This window comes from Pinus tabuliformis, chromosome 6, assembly GCF_031772625.1.
Source record: "Pinus tabuliformis cultivar Carrire ecotype Pingquan chromosome 6, CPIR1, whole genome shotgun sequence".
Taxonomy (NCBI): Eukaryota; Viridiplantae; Streptophyta; class Pinopsida; order Pinales; family Pinaceae; genus Pinus; species Pinus tabuliformis.
In genome coordinates this window covers 1,171,755,759-1,171,781,718 of record NC_142292.1, presented here as the reverse complement: position 1 = coordinate 1,171,781,718, position 25,960 = coordinate 1,171,755,759, and positions in this window count along the sequence as shown.

Genomic DNA, 25,960 nt, shown 5'->3' with positions numbered 1-25,960 from the left:
TTTATGGCGGAGAACCCAAACCTATCATAGACCACCAAAGATTGGTCCTGAAAATATGAACCGCTCAAGAAAGATAAAAACGGTATGTACAGCACTGGTTCCCTCACCTCTCCGTATTGTTCTGCTGCGGCCATGCTTTGTAGATTATTTGGGATGCCAGATATCAATAAGTTTTCGTCTGAATGGTTACCATTGATCGATGCTACCACAAATGCCGTTATTATAGATTGGGCCAAGATCTTTTCTGATAACCTATTCACGGCTATTATCAATTACCGGTCTAAAAGATCCATGTCTCAAAGGATCTATCCTCCTTTTTACCTATCCACATATGTTATGGATTCTATTTGCTATATGTCTAAATTTCCCGCTATGGGTTGGAAATGGACAACTCAGGACCCATTACCCATCCATGTTTATCATAAGATATTATGGGATTCTCAGTTCATTCCACATTTCTACCAGATTTGTCACGGGCTTATCTTACCCATGTATAGAATGATGTATGATAAAGAACCCCCGAGGTGCTCCCCTGAGGCACAGATAGATATCATCCCCATTGCAACATGGTTCGGAGAAGAATGGTTCACCTATATTAGAGTATTTGGAAGCACCGTCCCCCCTCATGTCCTGCCTTTGTATATTCCTGACAAACATCTGGCTCGAGAAATTGCATATCAAATCTGTTCAGAAGGCGGCCTAACTAAAGACCTAAAAGAGAAAAAGAAGGCCATATGGCCTCAGTTTCCTATAGCTTGTGGGGCCTTTTCATTGTTCGATGTAGGTCACGCGTTCACCGAAGTAGAGAATATGACGTGTCTACAATTATTTAAATTCCCGGCAAGGCCATTTGACCCAAATGAGGTTGCCCAAGATTTCACAACGACAGTCAAGATAAAAGTGTTCGTTGGAAAGAAGGACCTATTTGATGATTTATTTCAGAGTAAAATCTCACTCCAGGAAATTTTGTGGGAAGCTCAATCGCGATTTTCTCTAGATGACCTCCAAAGGTTCATGGTATACAGGGAAAGAAGACTAGCCAGTGTTCCTCTAGAAAAGCTGCAACTACCTGCCAGAGAACCTACTCCAAGCATTAGCCTTAGTGGGAATTCAAGCGCTTCCGGATCTAAATCTAAAACTGGACAAGAGATGTCTGAGCATTCTAAAAGATCCAAAAACAACCAAGATAGAGGCAAAGAGGCAGCTAAGGACACCGCTCAGTCAATGGAATTTCCACAGCAGCAAGTTATGGCCTCCTCATCAAGAGATGTCCCCCCTCTCGTCATTGAAGCACCACCCGTCACAACAGAATTAGATAAAGAATGGGAAACCTTCAACGAACTGATCAATCTTGAAGGACAGGCCCCAAAAACACCTGTGAGCAATACACAGGTAGCACAAGAAGTGGACCCAGCGTTGCTCTTCAACGAGTAGGATGATCAAATCAGGGAGGCAGAATAAGCAGAATGGAAGCAGAAGGCACAAGAAAAGGAAAAAGCGGTCCAAGCACTAAACAGGTTAAATTGGGAGTGTTACTGGGCATAACTGGTGAAGCCGCATAGTCAGTGGATGACTATGAAATGTATCATAAATACGGCCAAAAAAGTGGTGCCAGCTCTCATAGATTTTGTTTTCTCAACCCAGCTCAAAGCAGAAGTCAGCCAGCCGACTCTCCTCAAACCAATGATGAATGCATGCAGCTTTAAAGATCAGATTCAGAAGTAGCTTAATTTAGAATGTTGTTTTTTCTTAAAAATTAGATTAGAAAAAGGACGGTCATTTGAAAACCGCATCCTAAATTTTGTAAATAAACTATTATTAGAATTAGGAAGTAGTATTTAAACCCTTCTCATGCATTTAGAGAAGGGTCCAGAAATTTGTCAAAAACTTGTCCTCAGAACGTGCACTTCTGCACCCTCAGAGGAGGTTTTGATGAATGAATGGATCAAGGTTTATTAATGTTTGCATTTGATGTCTGCTATTGATGTTGCACTTTTGTACTCTTAGTAGATATTAGAACAAGTAGAGATAAATCATTGTTGCTTGAAGCTTATGAGTAGGACCAGTCATAAATGGTACTTTTATCTCTTGGCCATTTCTGCTTATATTCTTAAAGTGATATACAGTTTTTAGTTGTTTATATGTTATTGCATGAATGTTTGAGTTACCATTTGGCACTATTGTACGATGGAGTCATTTATTTATGTTTGATATATGAATAACTTATTATGCGATATGCTGTTCACAACTGTTTTGCCTAACTTTTTATGCAAAGTGGTTCATCTTAATTGATTTCCATTCTTATGATAGCTGAATGATCTTTATTACCAGTTATTATTTGAAATCTCTTTAGATCGCATAATAGAGGAAATACATCGCGGGTTAGCATAGATTAGATGTGCTGTTTTCATTAGATTACAAATAACAAAGACTTAGATTAAAGTAGCTTAGATTAGAACCCTTAAATCAGCATCATCCAACTCTGCACACACACACACCCTTAGATTGGGAAACTGATCCCGTTATCCCCAGTCGGACCCGCTATACCAAACGGATAAGGAGCTGCCAACCAAGGTCCGGACCGGGTGGGTATCCCCCTTGTTGTCGACCCGATTTTCGGGGCTTCAACAACTTGCTACAGGGATACTATATCATGGTGAATATTGGTTTAAAGGGATGAACTTAGATCTTGTACATTACAAATCCTTCTTTAAAACACCATACAGGGAGACTCATACACATGTCATACCTTTTAGATACAAGAAATATGCTCCATTGATGAAAGTTGTCATGAAATTATTCACATGTGAAGGAAGGTTCTCTAGACTATATGCCTATCAAATCCAGCTTCTAATGCACTTTACATCTCAGAAACCTCGAAACATGTGAAACTATCTATGTAGGAGCCTTGCCAAGATGTTAGAGAAGGTACAGGTGAAAAACAAAGAACACTATCATAGTTTCTTTCATCATAGTTTGATCAAGACTATAGTGCTCCATCAACTTGTAGAGAAGAACATGACATGGGATTCTTTCTTGGAGGCAACATTGAAATGGCATGAATCGAATGTTTCAGTTCAGCATTCAAGCATGCCAACTCAACAAATGGAGGTTGGTCCTCAAGAAAATCAGTAGAGATTCCTAAAGCACCTAGACCAGAGGTGATGAGGATGTACAAAAGAGGAAAAAGGCTTTTGTTTACTTCTCATGGTAAGAAAGGGAGAAAGCCTTCTACATCAGCAAACACAGGGGTCACTAGTGCAAGATAAAGATTTGGTTGAGCATGAGTTTGAGTTAGTAGACTTAGAAGAAGAAAATTAGCCCTCAAGCATGTGGCACATTAGCAAATACAAAGACTCTCAGATCAGAGAACTCATGGAAAACATGTCAAGGGCAAGATTTTTCATTTCACTCTTAGAACAAGAAAACAGTCAGTTAAAGGCAAAGCAACTTATCATGGAAAAAGAGTAAGCTAAACTATTGCATCAAGTAGAAAAGGGAAAACCAGTCTTGGAAATCAATGAGCCTGAAGGAACTCAATAACAAGGTAAGAAAAAGAGGCCCAGAACTTCAGGGCTTAAGAAAGCATTGGAAGAGGAGAAAAAATACATCTTTTTGGATGAGGAAATGGAGTTAAAAGACAGAATTTCCTTAGAGGTCAATGAAGACTGGGAGTATTGGTTAGAAAAGGTGAATGACCTTGGAGAAGCTTCTGGAAAAGGCAAATAGAGACAAGCAACTACTAAGGCATATGGAACATCACTACCAGGCCAAAAATATGATTTACAATGTCAGCGTCAAACAACTGGAAGACAACCTCAAAGAAGACCTAAAGGACCAAAATGAGAAGGCTAACTTAGATATTCTTGCTGAAGCATCCACGAGGACTTAATATACTTCATTTTATATCTTTTGACTAATTTTTAAGAAATTATGAACATTTTTTTTGGATATTTTGGTGCCTTACGTAGAAATTTGGCCAGTCACAGAAGCACAACACCTTGGTGCTGCACTTTTCCCTCGGGCACTCAAATCAGAAATGGATTGCATATTTGGAAAGCCCTTGGCATCCTCTCAAAATCCATTTCTTCATATTTTCCATAGAGGGCCTAAATTTTGAGGAAAAAGGGGAAAAGTGGTCAAAAATCAGCTTTCTGGACCTCTTTTTGACACGCATTGCACTTCTCGAGTGACCTTGGGAGATTGGATTTGTTAAGGCCTTCCCATGGGTAATTTTAAAAAATTCAAGGTTTTCTGGAAACTAGACTTGAAAATCTAGTTAACCATTCTTTCAAATCTTCATTTGGACCTTTGGAAGGAACCTTAAAGTGGACTCAAATTCGGCATTGTGCTTCTGCAATTTCCTGTGTTTTTAATTTAAAATTTCACTATTTAAAATTTCCTAGTTTTCAGTTTGACTTAGTCAAAGTCAAAACTATTGATGTAATTGAGCTTGGTTCAAGTTTAGGTGATGCAATCATGAATAAATTCACATGATAGGTTGTTTTTTATGATTAATATGCCTCATTAAGGAGGTATACTCCAAATCAAAGTCTACAAGAAGTGTTTGTATTTGACCTTCTCACTCTCACCTGTTGGTTGAGAAAATCTTGCAATCAGTTCCACCACCTAGAAATTCTACTCTTGAAGGTGGGGAAGTGGTTCAATTGAGTCTATATGTACTATTTCTCATTCAAAGAGAAGGGTTTGACTTTTGTGGAGGAGGCTTGTATGTTATGATCTTTTCAGCTAATACAGGAGTAGTTGCAGCTATTTTTCAGGAACTCTAGTTCGATGAGTCTATGGTGTTTGTTTAATATTTCTATCAATTTCTAATGGATAAATAATCTTTCTTCACTTTCTTTGTCTTTTTTCTATGAATTAACTTACAGTTAAATAGGCAAGATTCTTGATTTCAAGCTCTTTTTATGTGGTGTTCATAGTTGTGTTTATTTCTTCTAAGCTAATGAACTCATACTTACATATGCTCATTAGTCTCTTCAAAAATTTCTAATCTATACTACATTGACAACATTTCAAGTATACCATAGCCTACTAATACCTAGATCCTTTGTATACTTGTCTCTACATTCCTAAAGCCTAAACCTAATCATTTTCTCTAAATCCTAGTCCAACAAACCCAAAATTCTTAAATTCACAAATACACAAACAAACATACATATCTAGCCTAAAAACTTTGTTCTTTAATTATTCATTGATAAAAAAAACTTTGAGAGATCCCTCTCTGGCTCAGTAGGGCTAGTTACAGAGCTAAAAGTGGTTTGAGGCTACCTCTTTCGATCTCCTCCTCAACCTAGGAAATTGTAGAGGATAACAAACCCAAAAGTTGGCCTTAGGTGCCTCATGGAGGTTTTCACCTAGTTCTCTTATTGCTTTTTATTTTTTCATTTTTTTTCAAAGATTCAACAGTATTCAAGAATTCAGTGAGGTGGAAGACGAGACACCTCCAATCACCATCACTTCCTTATTGATACTACTGACGAACTCTTCCTTTGAGAGAGGTTTTTTGTAGGCTTTCAATCTATACCCATTGACAAGCAAGGGGATACCTTCTTCATAAATGGTTCTTATCTGAACAACCCCATTGTCATGGTACTTTTCTATCACATATGGGCCCAGCCATCTAGTCATCAACCTTCCTTTGAAATGAACCTAGAGTCATACAACAGAGCCCAATCACCTTCTTGAAACATTTTTTCTTTGATATTTTTTCATTTCAAACCTTTCTTTGTACTTGAGTCACCTCTGTGTGTAGGAGGGCATGTATCCTGAATTCATCTAATTCATTGAGCCAAAGCGACCTCTCTTGTTATGCCCTTGTAACATCCAAATCCAATTGTGCTACCATTCTTAAAGTGTTGTACTCAAAATTAATGGAGAGAAAAGCCTTCTTCCCATAGACCAAATCATAAGGGGTGAAGCCAGTGGTTGTCTTCCAAGTTGTATTATAGGCCCAAGTGGCCTCAACTAGTATGTTAGCCCAATATTTCCTACTTTTTCTCACCAACTTTGTGATAATGCTTTCCAATGGTCTGTTGGTAACCTTTACTGGTCCATTTGCCTAAGGGTGGTCAGGAGTTGATTTCTTGTGCTTGATCTTATGCTGGCTTAACAGATTCTCAATCAGGTGTGAGGTGAATTGAGTGCCCTGATCAGTGACTAACTCTCTAGGGTATCCAAACTTGTAAAACACATTCTCCCTCAAGAACTCAGCCACTTTCTCTTCTGTGGCTACCTTGACAGCCTTGGTTTCAGCCCACTTTGTCAAGTAATCAAATCACACAATTATGTACTTTTTATGTCCTGATGGTGGATCAATGGGCCCAATAAAATCCGTGCCCCACTTGTCAAATGGCTCAAAAGTCACTTCAGGTTCCAAAGGCATTTCATCCCTTTATTTATGCACAACTTCACTTATACATGGAGAATATAAGTTGAATGTAGGAAAAATAGAGTTATTAATATCTAATGGCTAAGTTTATGAATGGAAGTGCTTCTAAACCATAGAAAAATCAAGAGATCAAAATGAAAATTGCAGATACTTCTAAGAAATTTAGAGGAAGTGATTTATTCAACAAGAAACCCTAGGTTATGCAGTAATCAAACAATAAATATGTTTTTGGGTTATGTGAATGGAACCCTCAAATCATGATCCCATAAGGGAGATGAGGCAAAGGCCACTATCACAAGATTTGTAGAAGTGTTTACTGTCACTATTGTACCACTAATCTATCTATCTACAAATGGAATAAAAGTAATCATCCAAATACATGCGTTGCACTTCTCGAGTGACCTTGGGAGATTGGATTTGTTAAGGCCTTCCCATGGGTAATTTTAAAAAATTCAAGCTTTTTTGGAAACTAGACTTGAAAATCTAGTTAACCATTCTTTCAAATCTTCATTTGGACCTTTGGAAGGAACCTTAAAGTGGACTCAAATTCGGCATTGTGCTTCTGCAATTTCCTGTGTTTTTAATTGAAAATTTCACTAATCTATCTATCTATTGTACCACTAATCTATCTATCTACAAATGGAATAAAAGTAATCATCCAAATACACGCGTTGCACTTCTCGAGTGACCTTGGGAGATTGGATTTGTTAAGGCCTTCCCATGGGTAATTTTAAAAAATTCAAGGTTTTCTGGAAACTAGACTTGAAAATCTAGTTAACCATTCTTTCAAATCTTCATTTGGACCTTTGGAAGGAACCTTAAAGTGGACTCAAATTCGGCATTGTGCTTCTGCAATTTCCTGTGTTTTTAATTTAAAATTTCACTATTTAAAATTTCCTAGTTTTCAGTTTGACTTAGTCAAAGTCAAAACTATTGATGTAATTGAGCTTGGTTCAAGTTTAGGTGATGCAATCATGAATAAATTCACATGATCGGTTGTTTTTTATGATTAATATGCCTCATTAAGGAGGTATACTCCAAATCAAAGTCTACAAGAAGTGTTTGTATTTGACCTTCTCACTCTCACCTGTTGGTTGAGAAATATCTTGCAATCAGTTCCACCGCCTAGAAATTCAACTCCTGAAGGTGGGGAAGTGGTTCAATTGAGTCTATATGTACTATTTCGCATTCAAAGAGAAGGGTTGGACTTTTGTGGAGGAGGCTTGTATGTTATGATCTTTTCAGCTAATACAGGAGTAGTTGCAGCTATTTTTCAGGAACTCTAGTTCGGTGAGTCTATGGTGTTTGTTTAATATTTCTATCAATTTCTAATGGATAAATAATCTTTCTTCACTTGCTTTGTCTTCTTTCTATGAATTAACTTACAGTTAAATAGGCAAGATTCTTGATTTCAAGCTCTTTTTATGTGGTGTTCATAGTTGTGTTTATTTCTTCTAAGCTAATGAACTCATACTTACATATGCTCATTAGTCTCTTCAAAAATTTCTAATCTATACTACATTGACAACATTTCAAGTATACCATAGCCTACTAATACCTAGATCCTTTGTATACTTGTCTCTACATTCCTAAAGCCTAAACCTAATCATTTTCTCTAAATCCTAGTCCAACAAACCCAAAATTCTTAAATTCACAAATACACAAACAAACATACATATCTAGCCTAAAAACTTTGTTCTTTAATTATTCATTGATAAAAAAAACTTTGAGAGATCCCTCTCTGGCTCAGTAGGGCTAGTTACTGAGCTAAAAGTGGTTTGAGGTTACCTCTTTCGATCTCCTCCTCAACCTAGGAAATTGTAGAGGATAACAAACCCAAAAGTTGGCCTTAGGTGCCTCATGGAGGTTTTCACCTAGTTCTCTTATTGTTTTTTATTTTTTCATTTTTTTTCAAAGATTCAACAGTATTCAAGAATTCAGGAGGTGGAAGCCGAGACACCTCCAATCACCATCACTTCCTTATTGATACTACTGACGAACTCTTCCTTTGAGAGAGGTTTTTTGTAGGCTTTCAATCTATACCCATTGACAAGCAAGGGGATACCTTCTTCATAAATGGTTCTTATCTGAACAACCCCATTGTCATGGTACTTTTCTATCACATATGGGCCCAGCCATCTAGTCATCAACCTTCCTTTGAAATCCTTGAACCTAGAGTCATACAACAGAGCCCAATCACCTTCTTGAAACATTTTTTCTTTGATATTTTTTCATTTCAAACCTTTCTTTGTACTTGAGTCACCTCTGTGTGTAGGAGGGCATGTATCCTGAATTCATCTAATTCATTGAGCCAAAGCGACCTCTCTTGTTATGCCCTTGTAACATCCAAATCCAATTGTGCTACCATTCTTAAAGTGTTGTACTCAAAATTAATGGAGAGAAAAGCCTTCTTCCCATAGACCAAATCATAAGGGGTGAAGCCAGTGGTTGTCTTCCAAGTTGTATTATAGGCCCAAGTGGCCTCAACTAGTATGTCAGCCCAATATTTCCTACTTTTTCTCACCAACTTTGTGATAATGCTTTCCAATGGTCTGTTGGTAACCTTTACTGGTCCATTTGCCTAAGGATGGTCAGGAGTTGATTTCTTGTGCTTGATATTATGCTGGCTTAACAGATTCTCAATCAGGTGTGAGGTGAATTGAGTGCCCTGATCAGTGACTAACTCTCTAGGGTATCCAAACTTGTAAAACACATTCTCCCTCAAGAACTCAGCCACTTTCTCTTCTGTGGCTACCTTGACAGCCTTGGTTTCAGCCCACTTTTTGAAGTAATCAAATCACACAATTATGTACTTTTTATGTCCTGATGGTGGATCGATGGGCCCAATAAAATCCGTGCCCCACTTGTCAAATGGCTCAAAAGTCACTTCAGGTTCCAAAGGCATTTCATCCCTTTATTTATGCACAACTTCACTTATACATGGAGAATATAAGTTGAATGTAGGAAAAATAGAGTTATTAATATCTAATGGCTAAGTTTATGAATGGAAGTGCTTCTAAACCATAGAAAAATCAAGAGATCAAAATGAAAATTGCAGATACTTATAAGAAATTTAGAGGAAGTGATTTATTCAGCAAGAAACCCTAGGTTATGCAGTAATCAAACAATAAATATGTTTTTGGGTTATGTGAATGGAACCCTCAAATCATGATCCCATAAGGGAGATGAGGCAAAGGCCACTATCACAAGATTTGTAGAAGTGTTTACTGTCACTATTGTACCACTAATCTATCTATCTACAAATGGAATAAAAGTAATCATTCAAATACATGCGTTGCACTTCTCGAGTGACCTTGGGAGATTGGATTTGTTAAGGCCTTCCCATGGGTAATTTTAAAAAATTCAAGTTTTTTTGGAAACTAGACTTGAAAATCTAGTTAATCATTCTTTCAAATCTTCATTTGGACCTTTGGAAGGAACCTTAAAGTGGACTCAAATTCGGCATTGTGCTTCTGCAATTTCCTGTGTTTTTAATTGAAAATTTCACTAATCTATCTATCTATTGTACCACTAATCTATCTATCTACAAATGGAATAAAAGTAATCATCCAAATACACGCGTTGCACTTCTCGAGTGACCTTGGGAGATTGGATTTGTTAAGGCCTTCCCATGGGTAATTTTAAAAAATTCAAGGTTTTCTGGAAACTAGACTTGAAAATCTAGTTAACCATTCTTTCAAATCTTCATTTGGACCTTTGGAAGGAACCTTAAAGTGGACTCAAATTCGGCATTGTGCTTCTGCAATTTCCTGTGTTTTTAATTTAAAATTTCACTATTTAAAATTTCCTAGTTTTCAGTTTGACTTAGTCAAAGTCAAAACTATTGATGTAATTGAGCTTGGTTCAAGTTTAGGTGATGCAATCATGAATAAATTCACATGATCGGTTGTTTTTTATGATTAATATGCCTCATTAAGGAGGTATACTCCAAATCAAAGTCTACAAGAAGTGTTTGTATTTGACCTTCTCACTCTCACCTGTTGGTTGAGAAAATCTTGCAATCAGTTCCACCGCCTAGAAATTCAACTCCTGAAGGTGGGGAAGTGGTTCAATTGAGTCTATATGTACTATTTCGCATTCAAAGAGAAGGGTTGGACTTTTGTGGAGGAGGCTTGTATGTTATGATCTTTTCAGCTAATACAGGAGTAGTTGCAGCTATTTTTCAGGAACTCTAGTTCGGTGAGTCTATGGTGTTTGTTTAATATTTCTATCAATTTCTAATGGATAAATAATCTTTCTTCACTTGCTTTGTCTTCTTTCTATGAATTAACTTACAGTTAAATAGGCAAGATTCTTGATTTCAAGCTCTTTTTATGTGGTGTTCATAGTTGTGTTTATTTCTTCTAAGCTAATGAACTCATACTTACATATGCTCATTAGTCTCTTCAAAAATTTCTAATCTATACTACATTGACAACATTTCAAGTATACCATAGCCTACTAATACCTAGATTCTTTGTATACTTGTCTCTACATTCCTAAAGCCTAAACCTAATCATTTTCTCTAAATCCTAGTCCAACAAACCCAAAATTCTTAAATTCACAAATACACAAACAAACATACATATCTAGCCTAAAAACTTTGTTCTTTAATTATTCATTGATAAAAAAAACTTTGAGAGATCCCTCTCTGGCTCAGTAGGGCTAGTTACTGAGCTAAAAGTGGTTTGAGGTTACCTCTTTCGATCTCCTCCTCAACCTAGGAAATTGTAGATGATAACAAACCCAAAAGTTGGCCTTAGGTGCCTCATGGAGGTTTTCACCTAGTTCTCTTATTGCTTTTTATTTTTTCATTTTTTTTCAAAGATTCAACAGTATTCAAGAATTCAGTGAGGTGGAAGCCGAGACACCTCCAATCACCATCACTTCCTTATTGATACTACTGATGAACTCTTCCTTTGAGAGAGGTTTTTTGTAGGCTTTCAATCTATACCCATTGACAAGCAAGGGGATACCTTCTTCATAAATGGTTCTTATCTGAACAACCCCATTGTCATGGTACTTTTCTATCACATATGGGCCCAGCCATCTAGTCATCAACCTTCCTTTGAAATCCTTGAACCTAGAGTCATACAACAGAGCCCAATCACCTTCTTGAAACATTTTTTCTTTGATATTTTTTCATTTCAAACCTTTCTTTGTACTTGAGTCACCTCTGTGTGTAGGAGGGCATGTATCCTGAATTCATCTAATTCATTGAGCCAAAGCGACCTCTCTTGTTATGCCCTTGTAACATCCAAATCCAATTGTGCTACCATTCTTAAAGTGTTGTACTCAAAATTAATGGAGAGAAAAGCCTTCTTCCCATAGACCAAATCATAAGGGGTGAAGCCAGTGGTTGTCTTCCAAGTTGTATTATAGGCCCAAGTGGCCTCAACTAGTATGTCAGCCCAATATTTCCTACTTTTTCTCACCAACTTTGTGATAATGCTTTCCAATGGTCTGTTGGTAACCTTTACTGGTCCATTTGCCTAAGGATGGTCAGGAGTTGATTTCTTGTGCTTGATATTATGCTGGCTTAACAGATTCTCAATCAGGTGTGAGGTGAATTGAGTGCCCTGATCAGTGACTAACTCTCTAGGGTATCCAAACTTGTAAAACACATTCTCCCTCAAGAACTCAGCCACTTTCTCTTCTGTGGCTACCTTGACAGCCTTGGTTTCAGCCCACTTTTTGAAGTAATCAAATCACACAATTATGTACTTTTTATGTCCTGATGGTGGATCGATGGGCCCAATAAAATCCGTGCCCCACTTGTCAAATGGCTCAAAAGTCACTTCAGGTTCCAAAGGCATTTCATCCCTTTATTTATGCACAACTTCACTTATACATGGAGAATATAAGTTGAATGTAGGAAAAATAGAGTTATTAATATCTAATGGCTAAGTTTATGAATGGAAGTGCTTCTAAACCATAGAAAAATCAAGAGATCAAAATGAAAATTGCAGATACTTATAAGAAATTTAGAGGAAGTGATTTATTCAGCAAGAAACCCTAGGTTATGCAGTAATCAAACAATAAATATGTTTTTGGGTTATGTGAATGGAACCCTCAAATCATGATCCCATAAGGGAGATGAGGCAAAGGCCACTATCACAAGATTTGTAGAAGTGTTTACTGTCACTATTGTACCACTAATCTATCTATCTACAAATGGAATAAAAGTAATCATTCAAATACATGCGTTGCACTTCTCGAGTGACCTTGGGAGATTGGATTTGTTAAGGCCTTCCCATGGGTAATTTTAAAAAATTCAAGTTTTTTTGGAAACTAGACTTGAAAATCTAGTTAATCATTCTTTCAAATCTTCATTTGGACCTTTGGAAGGAACCTTAAAGTGGACTCAAATTCGGCATTGTGCTTCTGCAATTTCCTGTGTTTTTAATTGAAAATTTCACTAATCTATCTATCTATTGTACCACTAATCTATCTATCTACAAATGGAATAAAAGTAATCATCCAAATACACGCGTTGCACTTCTCGAGTGACCTTGGGAGATTGGATTTGTTAAGGCCTTCCCATGGGTAATTTTAAAAAATTCAAGGTTTTCTGGAAACTAGACTTGAAAATCTAGTTAACCATTCTTTCAAATCTTCATTTGGACCTTTGGAAGGAACCTTAAAGTGGACTCAAATTCGGCATTGTGCTTCTGCAATTTCCTGTGTTTTTAATTTAAAATTTCACTATTTAAAATTTCCTAGTTTTCAGTTTGACTTAGTCAAAGTCAAAACTATTGATGTAATTGAGCTTGGTTCAAGTTTAGGTGATGCAATCATGAATAAATTCACATGATCGGTTGTTTTTTATGATTAATATGCCTCATTAAGGAGGTATACTCCAAATCAAAGTCTACAAGAAGTGTTTGTATTTGACCTTCTCACTCTCACCTGTTGGTTGAGAAAATCTTGCAATCAGTTCCACCGCCTAGAAATTCAACTCCTGAAGGTGGGGAAGTGGTTCAATTGAGTCTATATGTACTATTTCGCATTCAAAGAGAAGGGTTGGACTTTTGTGGAGGAGGCTTGTATGTTATGATCTTTTCAGCTAATACAGGAGTAGTTGCAGCTATTTTTCAGGAACTCTAGTTCGGTGAGTCTATGGTGTTTGTTTAATATTTCTATCAATTTCTAATGGATAAATAATCTTTCTTCACTTGCTTTGTCTTCTTTCTATGAATTAACTTACAGTTAAATAGGCAAGATTCTTGATTTCAAGCTCTTTTTATGTGGTGTTCATAGTTGTGTTTATTTCTTCTAAGCTAATGAACTCATACTTACATATGCTCATTAGTCTCTTCAAAAATTTCTAATCTATACTACATTGACAACATTTCAAGTATACCATAGCCTACTAATACCTAGATTCTTTGTATACTTGTCTCTACATTCCTAAAGCCTAAACCTAATCATTTTCTCTAAATCCTAGTCCAACAAACCCAAAATTCTTAAATTCACAAATACACAAACAAACATACATATCTAGCCTAAAAACTTTGTTCTTTAATTATTCATTGATAAAAAAAACTTTGAGAGATCCCTCTCTGGCTCAGTAGGGCTAGTTACTGAGCTAAAAGTGGTTTGAGGTTACCTCTTTCGATCTCCTCCTCAACCTAGGAAATTGTAGATGATAACAAACCCAAAAGTTGGCCTTAGGTGCCTCATGGAGGTTTTCACCTAGTTCTCTTATTGCTTTTTATTTTTTCATTTTTTTTCAAAGATTCAACAGTATTCAAGAATTCAGTGAGGTGGAAGCCGAGACACCTCCAATCACCATCACTTCCTTATTGATACTACTGACAAACTCTTCCTTTGACAGAGGTTTTTTGTAGGCTTTCAATCTATACCCATTGACAAGCAAGGGGATACCTTCTTCATCAATGGTTCTTATCTGAACAACCCCATTGTCATGGCACTTTTCTATCACATATGGGCCCAGCCATCTAGTCATCAACTTTCCTTTGAAATCCTTGAACCTAGAGTCATACAACAGAGCCCAATCACCTTCTTGAAACATTTTTTCTTTGATATTTTTTCATGTCAAACCTTTCTTTGTACTTGAGTCACCTCTGTGTGTAGGAGGGCATGTATCCTGAATTCATCTAATTCATTGAGCCAAAGCGACCTCTCTTGTTATGCCCTTGTAACATCCAAATCCAATTGTGCTACCATTCTTAAAGTGTTGTACTCAAAATTAATGGAGAGAAAAGCCTTCTTCCCATAGACCAAATCATAAGGGGTGAAGCCAGTGGTTGTCTTCCAAGTTGTATTATAGGCCCAAGTGGCCTCAACTAGTATGTCAGCCCAATATTTCCTACTTTTTCTCACCAACTTTGTGATAATGCTTTCCAATGGTCTGTTGGTAACCTTTACTGGTCCATTTGCCTAAGGGTGGTCAGGAGTTGATTTCTTGTGCTTGATCTTATGCTGGCTTAACAGATTCTCAATCAGGTGTGAGGTGAATTGAGTGCCCTGATCAGTGACTAACTCTCTAGGGTATCCAAACTTGTAAAACACATTCTCCCTCAAGAACTCAGCCACTTTCTCTTCTGTGGCTACCTTGACAGCCTTGGTTTCAGCCCACTTTGTCAAGTAATCAAATCACACAATTATGTACTTTTTATGTCCTGATGGTGGATCAATGGGCCCAATAAAATCCGTGCCCCACTTGTCAAATGGCTCAAAAGTCACTTCAGGTTCCAAAGGCATTTCATCCCTTTATTTATGCACAACTTCATTTATACATGGAGAATATAAGTTGAATGTAGGAAAAATAGAGTTATTAATATCTAATGGCTAAGTTTATGAATGGAAGTGCTTCTAAACCATAGAAAAATCAAGAGATCAAAATGACAATTGCAGATACTTCTAAGAAATTTAGAGGAAGTGATTTATTCAACAAGAAACCCTAGGTTATGCAGTAATCAAACAATAAATATGTTTTTGGGTTATGTGAATGGAACCCTCAAATCATGATCCCATAAGGGAGATGAGGCAAAGGCCACTATCACAAGATTTGTAGAAGTGTTTACTGTCACTATTGTACCACTAATCTATCTATCTACAAATGGAATAAAAGTAATCATCCAAATACATGCGTTGCACTTCTCGAGTGACCTTGGGAGATTGGATTTGTTAAGGCCTTCCCATGGGTAATTTTAAAAAATTCAAGGTTTTCTGGAAACTAGACTTGAAAATCTAGTTAACCATTCTTTCAAATCTTCATTTGGACCTTTGGAAGGAACCTTAAAGTGGACTCAAATTCGGCATTGTGCTTCTGCAATTTCCTGTGTTTTTAATTGAAAATTTCACTAATCTATCTATCTATTGTACCACTAATCTATCTATCTACAAATGGAATAAAAGTAATCATCCAAATACACGCGTTGCACTTCTCGAGTGACCTTGGGAGATTGGATTTGTTAAGGCCTTCCCATGGGTAATTTTAAAAAATTCAAGGTTTTCTGGAAACTAGACTTGAAAATCTAGTTAACCATTCTTTCAAATCTTCATTTGGACCTTTGGAAGGAACCTTAAAGTGGACTCAAATTCGGCATTGTGCTTCTGCAATTTCCTGTGTTTTTAATTTAAAATTTCACTATTTAAAATTTCCTAGTTTTCAGTTTGACTTAGTCAAAGTCAAAACTATTGATGTAATTGAGCTTGGTTCAAGTTTAGGTGATGCAATCATGAATAAATTCACATGATAGGTTGTTTTTTATGATTAATATGCCTCATTAAGGAGGTATACTCCAAATCAAAGTCTACAAGAAGTGTTTGTATTTGACCTTCTCACTCTCACCTGTTGGTTGAGAAAATCTTGCAATCAGTTCCACCACCTAGAAATTCAACTCTTAAAGGTGGGGAAGTGGTTCAATTGAGTCTATATGTACTATTTCGCATTCAAAGAGAAGGGTTGGACTTTTGTGGAGGAGGCTTGTATGTTATGATCTTTTCAGCTAATACAGGAGTAGTTGCAGCTATTTTTCAGGAACTCTAGTTCGGTGAGTCTATGGTGTTGGTTTAATATTTCTATCAATTTCTAATGGATAAATAATCTTTCTTCACTTGCTTTGTCTTCTTTCTATGAATTAACTTACAGTTAAATAGGCAAGATTCTTGATTTCAAGCTCTTTTTATGTGGTGTTCATAGTTGTGTTTATTTCTTCTAAGCTAATGAACTCATACTTACATATGCTCATTAGTCTCTTCAAAAATTTCTAATCTATACTACATTGACAACATTTCAAGTATACCATAGCCTACTAATACCTAGATCCTTTCTATACTTGTCTCTACATTCCTAAAGCCTAAACCTAATCATTTTCTCTAAATCATAGTCCAACAAACCCAAAATTCTTAAATTCACAAATACACAAACAAACATACATATCTAGCCTAAAAACTTTGTTCTTTAATTATTCATTGATAAAAAAAAACTTTGAGAGATCCCTCTCTGGCTCAGTAGGGCTAGTTATTGAGCTAAAAGTGGTTTGAGGTTACCTCTTTCGATCTCGTCCTCAACCTAGGAAATTGTAGAGGATAACAAACCCAAAAGTTGGCCTTAGGTGCCTCATGGAGGTTTTCACCTAGATCTCTTATTGTTTTTTATTTTTTCATTTTTTTTCAAAGATTCAACAGTATTCAAGAATTCAGTGAGGTGGAAGCCGAGACACCTCCAATCACCATCACTTCCTTATTGATACTACTGACGAACTCTTCCTTTGAGAGAGGTTTTTTGTAGGCTTTCAATCTATACCCATTGACAAGCAAGGGGATACCTTCTTCATAAATGGTTCTTATCTGAACAACCCCATTGTCATGGTACTTTTCTATCACATATGGGCCCAGCCATCTAGTCATCAACCTTCCTTTGAAATCCTTGAACCTAGAGTCATACAACAGAGCCCAATCACCTTCTTGAAACATTTTTTCTTTGATATTTTTTCATTTCAAACCTTTCTTTGTACTTGAGTCACCTCTGTGTGTAGGAGGGCATGTATCCTGAATTCATCTAATTCATTGAGCCAAAGCGACCTCTCTTGTTATGCCCTTGTAACATCCAAATCCAATTGTGCTACCATTCTTAAAGTGTTGTACTCAAAATTAATGGAGAGAAAAGCCTTCTTCCCATAGACCAAATCATAAGGGGTGAAGCCAGTGGTTGTCTTCCAAGTTGTATTATAGGCCCAAGTGGCCTCAACTAGTATGCCAGCCCAATATTTCCTACTTTTTCTCACCAACTTTGTGATAATGCTTTCCAATGGTCTGTTGGTAACCTTTACTGGTCCATTTGCCTAAGGGTGGTCAGGAGTTGATTTCTTGTGCTTGATCTTATGCTGGCTTAACAGATTCTCAATCAGGTGTGAGGTGAATTGAGTGCCCTGATCAGTGACTAACTCTCTAGGGTATCCAAACTTGTAAAACACATTCTCCCTCAAGAACTCAGCCACTTTCTCTTCTGTGGCTACCTTGACAGCGTTGGTTTCAGCCCACTTTGTCAAGTAATCAAATCACACAATTATGTACTTTTTATGTCCTGATGGTGGATCAATGGGCCCAATAAAGTCCGTGCCCCACTTGTCAAATGGCTCAAAAGTCACTTCAGGTTCCAAAGGCATTTCATCCCTTTATTTATGCACAACTTCATTTATACATGGAGAATATAAGTTGAATGTAGGAAAAATAGAGTTATTAATATCTAATGGCTAACTTTATGAATGGAAGTGCTTCTAAACCATAGAAAAATCAAGAGATCAAAATGACAATTGCAGATACTTCTAAGAAATTTAGAGGAAGTGATTTATTCAACAAGAAACCCTAGGTTATGCAGTAATCAAACAATAAATATGTTTTTGGGTTATGTGAATGGAACCCTCAAATCATGATCCCATAAGGGAGATGAGGCAAAGGCCACTATCACAAGATTTGTAGAAGTGTTTACTATCACTATTGTACCACTAATCTATCTATCTACAAATGGAATAAAAGTAATCATCCAAATACATGCAGATTAAACAAAACCAAAATCACTTCAGAAGCTAAATATGAATGTAATCTAAGCATACATGTACAGAAAGAGGAAATTCTACTGCTAGGGTTGCGCCCTAACCCAATAGCTTCAACCCTCTAAGTCAACTCAGTGTTGGATCAAGGGAATGATTTTCATTTTCATTAAAATATAAAAAATACATAAGATTTATCAGTCACAATGTCTTAGGTTTCCCCATTATTTGGCACCGATCACATTGGCTAATATATCTTCTTGCATCATGGTGGAGAGTGGGCCAATAGTATCCAATTTGTAGTACCTTGAAGGTTGTCCTCTTGGCTACAAAGTGACCTCCACAAGGCGCATAATGACAGGCCAGAAGGATGTCAAAAACTTCCTCCTTCCTGAAACATCTTCTCAGAATTTGATCTGGGCCTGGCTTGAAGAGATTGCCCCCAATCCAAGTGAATGGGGCACTTTTCCTTATAATTCTGCCCTTTTCCTTGGCGGACATATTTGGAGGTAACTGCATAACCACAAAGTAGTTGGATATGTCATAAAACCATGAAGAGAGAACTAAAATAGCGAATAAATGCCCATTTGGCAATTGGTCATCAACCATTCCATCCTCACCTAAATGAAAACCCAGTCTAGACAAAATATCTGTAACTACATTTTCTCTACCAGGCTTATCAATGATAGTTAGATCAAACGATTGTAACAAAATCAACCATCTAATAATTCAGGCATTCACATCAGGATTGTTCATAAAATATTTAATAGTAGCATGGTCAGTATGTACAAAGGTCTAGTAACCATTGATGTAATGTCTAGATTTATTCAAGGAATGGACAACAATTAGGAGCTCTTTTACTGTTAGAGTATAGCTCAATTCAGCCTTGGAAAAAATTTTGTTGATGAAGTAAATGGCATAAGCTAACTTTATATCTATCTAGCCTAGATCTGCTCCTATAACTTTGTCAAAGGCATCGACATGGATGTGGAAATGAAGAGCCCAATTTGGGCCTCAAAGTATAGGTGCAGTAGTCAACTTGTCCTTTAGGGTTTCTAGTGCCTCTTAGTAGCTTTCTGACCATAACAATTTGGAGTCCTTGGCAATAGTGCAAACAAAGGTGAGGCTACTTTTCTGAAGTATTTTATGAATCTCCTATATTATCTCGCTAAACCTAAGAAACTTTTGAAACCCCTCTAATTCTGAGGAGTAGGGACCCTCTTTATGATAACGATTTTCTTTGGGTTCACTTGCAGTCCTTCCTGCGATATTGAGTGACCTAGAACATTCCCTGCAGTCATCAAGAACTCACACTTATCAGAACTAAGGGATAAGTTCATTTCAATGCATTTGTTTAATACTTTTTCCAAGTTAGATAGAGCCTCCAAGAAATCGCACCCATAGGGGGTGAAATCATCCATATAAATTTCCACGAATTCATGGAATGGATCTGCAAATATGCTCAAGACCACCCTCTGAAAAGTGGCAAGGTCATTTCATAATCCAAAAGGAAGGACCCTAAAAGAAAAGGTACCCCAAGGACAGGTGAAGGTGGTTTTGTCTTGGTCCTCTGGGTTGATATGGATATGATTGTAACCACTGAATCCGTCTAGGAAAGAGAAGAACTTCTTTCCTGACAAACCATCTAATACTTGGTCAATGAAAGGTAGAGGGAAATGGTCATTTTTTGTGGCTTTGTTTAGCTCTTTGTAGTCCACACAGATCCTCCACTTCCCATTTTCTTTGGAAAAAGAACCAAAGGAGAAACCCAATCAATATTTACGATGGGGTAAATGAACCCTGCATCCAACAACTTCTGCAGCTCTTCTTTGACTATATCATTGAGGGCTAGGTTCATTCTCCTCTGAGGTTGGTGCACTGGCTTGGAACCTTCCTTGATATAAATGTGGTGAGTGCACACCGAAGGGTGCACTCCCTTCATCTCCTTATAGCTTCAGGAAAAGGCATCTAGATGCTTTCTTAGCATGTCACATAACTCCAATGGAAAATTTTAGGGGCTAATATTCACAGGTGGGATAATTTTCCATGATTTTTCCAAAAAAAAGTTTCACAAATTTCCATTCTTATAAAAATGATTTGCCCAAATTTTACAATATAAAATTATTTTACCTTAAAAATCACCAACATTATATAGAGAGTATATATAAATTCATTATAAAATTGAATAATTTTACAAACACATCAATAAAAAAATTATAGTTTGCATATTAGGGACTAGTGAGATTCGCCAATGTTTCTAAACTTCAAGATAATTTTCCATCCTTGAAATTATCCCTGATAACTCCTCTTCCTAATGTGCAGAGAGAGGGGTTGATTTTCAATGTTCTTTCTAGACCAAATTCTATCATCTTCACAAGAGTAGGACTTGAGTCAATTAGGCACAAATTATTCCAAGGGTTATCTTCATCTTTCTTCACTAACTCCTCAAGAGACATGGTGTTGGGGGGTTGATTCTGAAGGATTTTCTCAATAAGGTAGTCTTCATCAGGTTGCCTCACTCCTATAATATCATCTAGGGTACAAATTGTGGAAGAGTAGACTTGATCTTCCTCCTCGTCTTCTAACCATAAAGGTAAGTCATGCTCCAGAGATGGTTGAGCAGGAGGGTACAAGACCAATTGTTTGAACAAATGCCCATTTTTAATGGTCATATTCCCATCCCTGTATCTTATGTAAGCATTAACAGTGGCTAACCATGGCCTTCAAAGGATGAGAGGATAACCAATGAATTTGGCCTTAGCTTGGGGAACTAAGAAGTCAACAGGGTATTCCCATGAATCAATGGAGACCATCACATCCTCAACAACTCCCTGAGGAGCTACTCTGGACCTGTTTGCAAGCTGCATCAAGACTGTTGTTGTCTTTATTAATGATTTCTTGAATTTCGATAGCATAGGCAGGGTAAGATGTTTCCCCATTATAGACCTATTGTGCATGTCTATTTTTCAGGTTTGGATTTGGTTGAGAAGGAATCTTAGGTTGCTTAGCTGGAGCAGGGTGTAGGAGTTGTGGTTGAGATGGAGGTGGAGGTAGTAAGGCTAGAGATTGGTTGTATGGGGGCCTCCACCCCTAGGATGGTGCATTCCACTGAGGTTGTGGAGGAGTATATGGCTGAAATGGTTGGTTGGCAGGTTGGGAATGGTATTGAGGTGAAAAATACCAGGGAGAAGGTGTGGACCATGAAGGATGAGTAGGAGGGAACCAAGGGGATATGGATGCATTTTGGTTAGGGTTGTAATATGAATAGGATGCCCCTTATGTGCCTTGTTGGTATGGTCAAGGTCCTTGAGGCCTCCTTTGGTTGATATAGTAGAGTTGTCCAATCACCCCTTCAGTTCCTTGATACAAAGCTTTCAATCTAGGTAGAGAATGACACTTCTCTGTGGAGTGGTTCCCCTCACAGACCGAGAATATCTCTATAAGATTCAATTCACATTCATTTCTAGGGTGCCCTCCAATGGATCTGGGGGAAAAGACAGTTAAGGCTCTTTTTGCTTCCTCCTGCTTCGTCCTACTTCCTCCTGATCTCCATGGTGTCCATTTGCAAAGAAAGGGTATCTAACATTTCACTCTTAAATTCTTCCAACATGTTCCCAATTTCACTTTTTATAGATGTGTTGGAGGAGGATGAACTAGCCAAAGCTTGACTAGACCTACACTTCTTTCTGGATACCCTAGAATGATTTTTGAAAACTATCTTGATATCATCATAGGGTAACAGATAGATGTCCCCTCCTGGCAGCCTGTTTAGGTTTTCTAGGAGATCTTTCCTGATCCCTCTAAGAAGGACTAGCTTACTTGATTCTAGATCAAGGGTGCACCTGACCCTTTTGTAGTTTAGTTTGAACCTTTCCTCGTCATCTTATAAAGACTCATCATGTCCCAAAGTCATTCTAAAAATTTCCTCTTTGGTATCTTTAGAACTGCAATAATCCTTGTACTTATTGTTGAAGTCTTATTACATTTGAGCCCAGGTGGTGATGTTGTCCCCAGGTAACTCCATGAACTAGCACAAGGTTTCATCCTTGAGGGTGGATGGAAAGAATTTGAACTTCTGGTCATTGGAGGTATAATCATACGTTCGGAATATGATAGCAAACTCAAACAAAAATGTATCCGGGTCCTTTGAGGTCAAGCCATAGAAGTGAGGAAGGGAAGAGGGGCTTATGCTTTTCATCCTAGCATCTCCATCAGTTTCTCTGATGGGAAAATCACCCTCAGCTCTATTTTCAACTCCTTCTCTGTCTTCAATCCCATTTCTATTTTCAGCCATGGTGTAGGTTGGTGGAATGGTCTCTTCTTCTTCCCCAATAGGGTCTTCAAATATCTCTAGTTGTTCGCCTAATGGGTCCTCTAGCTCACAGCCACTGAAGAAGAGGTAAGGTTGTTTGTTAGATGTGGTGCAGGTATTTGGAAAAAAAATTCCTAAGTTTTATCTACTCCTACGAGGGAATGGAAGGATTTATTTATTTATTTTTGTTTTTTTTTCCTCAGAATTACTTGTAGAACATAAAGAAAGCAAATATTTGCAACTATTTACTGAATGGAACGACCTGCATAATTGGAAGAAAGAAAATATTGAAACTATTTGTTGAATGGAACTACTTTTCAGAATTGGAAAGAAAGAAAAGATTGCAAGTATTTGCTGAATGAAAAAAAAAAAAGTAGAAATCACATCTACTTAGACACCTCCCCGGAAACGGAGACAAAAAGTGATGTGCACTAGTATTGCAGTAAGAATTTTGTAACTCCTAGGGCTACTAACTTTACTTCATCAACCTGGGGTTCATACAAACTTGGAGGTGACCATGTTGTACACACAATAGATGCAATGGTCTACTCTTGTCACTTTTCAACTGGGGTGATAGACCACTAGGGTTTTTCAAACTAGTCTTCTATTGACTAGAAGGAGTCTGACTACCAAATGGCAAAGGGAAAATTATTCTTAATGCAAAAAAGGAATGTTGCCTACTCTAGGAAATGAAAGTATTGAATTGTAAGGTGTTACAAAGTGAAATGAAATCGTCTAGCTAAGAATCTATGCATTTTTCTTTCAAAAGAGACCTAACTTAACCTTTTATATAAAATTTAGTTATCTTGACTAAATGAGCATGGAATTTCATCTAAGAAATACTATTACTGCTGCATGCATATGCTAACTTAGAAATTGCAGAAAGAGCCTTTTGGATTTTCAGTTTTATGAGTGTAAATGCTAATTTAACCAATTTGTTCTTTGGAAGGGGAGACAGGTATGGGGGAATAGGTCTGGAATGGTGTCAATGGTATGGAAGAAAAGTGGAGGCCCAATCTAAGCTCATATGACCATTTCTGCTCAATTCGGACTTAAAATAGGTTGCTACAGGGTTTCCTGTAGTACTACAGGATGTCCTAGTTCTACTACAGGATGCCCTATTTTACTACAGGAAACAGGCCGACAGCTTATAAGGAGATAGGAAAGGTAGAATGATGTGTGGGAAAGGTATCTGATGGGGAATTAAGTCATAGAAGAGGTGCACACTACCCAAGGCTCAGTCCAAGGCATCAAGATGGTTGGACTTGCTCAAGGAAAATGTCCACTTTGATTAAAAAACAAGAATTGTGATTAGGTTTTGGTGGACTTCGGCAGCGTAGGTGGAGAAGACTTGGATGAGGCTGGCAATATGAGGTCTCCCTACAAATCAAAAACTCCTGCAACAACATATAATATTTTCTTCATTTATAAAAAACTTCATTTATACATGGAGAAGATGAGTTGAATGTAGGAAAAACAAAGTTCTTAATAGCTAATGGCTAAGTTTATGAATGGAAGTGCTTCTAAACCATAGCAAACTCAAGAGATCGAAATGACAATTGCAGATACTTCTAAGAAATTTAGAGGCAATGATCTATTCAATGAGAAACACTAGGTTATGCAGTAATCAAACAATAAATTTATTTTTGGGTTGTGCGAATGGAACCCTCAAATCATGATCCCATAAGGGAGACGTGGCAAAGGCCATTATCACAAGATTTTCTGAAGTGTTTACTTTGACTATTGTACCACTGATCTATCTATCCACAAATGGAAGCAAAATAAGTAATCATCCAAATACTTACAGATTAAGCAAAACCAAAATCACTTCAACAACTAACTATGAATGTAATCTAAGCATACATGTCCAGAAACAGGAACCTCTGATGCTAGGGTTGGGCCCTACCCCAAGAGCTTCAGCCCTCTGATTCAACTCAGTGCTAGACCAAGGGAATGCTTTTCATTTTCATTAAAATATCAGAAATACATAAGAGTTATCAATCACAATGTCTTAGCTCGAAAATGCCTCTTGGCTACAACAAAAAAGGTCGAATCCTGATGAGGCTCTATGCCTTCTTATTTATACAATTTAAGCTACGAAAAACTTCCTTAAATTTAGGGAGGCTTGGTTCCCAACTCGAGACCAACTTGTCTTCAACTATCACTAGCTTGGTTGCTAATGACCTCGATGGCTTGGCTACTTGTAACTCTGAGTTGATGAGATCTAGTGGAGGAATCTTCGATTGAGTGAGGAGTTAATGAGGGAGATCCAATCTCCTAAAATACCTCTTGCTTGTCTACTTCGCGTTCCTGCACTTAAATTAGCCAAAATTTCTCCAAATCCTACAATTAATTCACATTAAGCCACATGACATAACATCTCATCTTTACCCTTCTCACTAAGCAAAATATAACAAAACAAGTAGAGAAATGTGAGAAAATTTGATTTTAATATGTTAGAGAGTGGCATTAAGGTCCATAATATTTACCTATTGATGAGCCTCATCAATACTCCTCCCATCTCCTTTGTTGGTGCATGACATACATCCTCATCATATCCTCCATAATCCTGCTGACTCTCTCTGTATGCGCATGATAAGTTATATTAAAAGACCAACTCTATCCTCAAAACCTGTAAACAACTCCTTCCAAAACTTGGAAGGGAACTTAGCATCCCTATCCAACACAATCTTCTTCAGAACATCATGCAACCTCACAATCTCCCTGATGAAGACATGTGCCACCTCACTAGTTGAATAAGTAGTCTTCATTAGAATGAAGTGAGCTACCTTGCTCAACCTATCGACCACAACCATGATAGATTCATGCTGCCTTGATGTACTCAGAAGACCTATAATGAAATCCATGGAAATGACCTCCCATTTCCATTCTGGAGTCGAAATAGACTGAAGAAACCCACCTAGATGCTTACACTCTGCTTTCATCTGCTGACAGTCCAAACATCTAGCCACAAACTCTGCCACTTCCTTATTCAGATTCGGCCATTAGTAGAACTTCTTCATTGTTGTCAACATCATTTGATATCATTAGTGACCTAAATATGGATTGTCATGAAACTCCCTCACAATAAGATTCTTGAGCCCATTTTCATCTGGCACATAAATCTTGTCCTTGAATCTCACCAAACCATCTGCCATGAGATGATAGTATACATCCTCATCACTGGTACCCTGTTGTAACTGATGTTTAAGC